This window comes from Colobus angolensis, unplaced genomic scaffold, assembly GCF_000951035.1.
Source record: "Colobus angolensis palliatus isolate OR3802 unplaced genomic scaffold, Cang.pa_1.0 Scaffold505, whole genome shotgun sequence".
Lineage (NCBI taxonomy): Eukaryota > Metazoa > Chordata > Mammalia > Primates > Cercopithecidae > Colobus > Colobus angolensis.
In genome coordinates, this window is record NW_012118544.1 from 356,924 (window position 1) to 357,984 (window position 1,061).

The window sequence follows — 1,061 nt, forward strand, 5'->3', positions numbered from 1 at the left end:
ACTCTTACCTGTTTGTCTATCTATCCACATGTGCACACACACACACAAACTTTTAGTTGAACGATTTGAAAGTCAGTGGAATAGAGGTCATGACAATCGACCAATAAATACTTTTGTGTGCATCGCTTAAGAACAAATATATTCTCCTACATAACCATAATGCATAATTGAGAGAATAAAAATAATTCCATAATTTTTTACCTACTATAAAGTTATATTGAAATCTATCTAATTGCCCCTAAAATGCCTTCGATCTTTTTTTTTTTTTTTTTTTTCCAGCCTAGGATTTGGTGAAGTTTTGCACATTACATTTGGTTATATCTCTTTGGTGTGTTTTAATGAAAATGAAGTATCTTGGAATTTTGTTTACTTCTTAATGACATTGAATATTTTTTAAGAGTCTCAGCCAGGTCTTATAGAATGTTTCTCATTCTGGATTATTATGATTGTTTCCTTATGACATTCAGACAAAATAATTTTTGTTAAAATACTACATAAGTTATACTATGTAATTCACATTTCATCTTATGAGGTACATAATGTAAATTTATCTCAGTATTTGAAATGCCACATTTGATCACTGCATTAACTGACTTTCCGGATTTCTTCATTGTAAATTTTCCTTATGTAATTTGTAGTAAATTAATGGGATGATATTCTGTTCTCCACCAATTTCCTGAGATTAATGCCCAAGAGTACTATATTTTAGTGAAATGCTAAATGTGTGTTGAATTTTAATCTTAGTTCTATGGTTTTATTTTTTTTAATTTCTAGAAATGCTATTTGATTATTGTATAAATTTGTGGGATCATTTTTTATAGTGTACTGTTCATTACAGATATTTTAAGCTTATATTTTACCTCTTTAAATGTAACAAGCATAGTCATTATATATTTTTTCTCTGAGAATTCCAACATCAAGTTTTTGTGGGTCTTTCTCTAGTATCAGTTTGTTTATGACAGTTCTCCCTCACAGTTCCTTATTCTGCTCTGTTACTAGTTTTTTTTTTTTTTTTTTTTTGTGGTGAGAAGCCCATTCTTGAAAATTTATTTATAGGACTT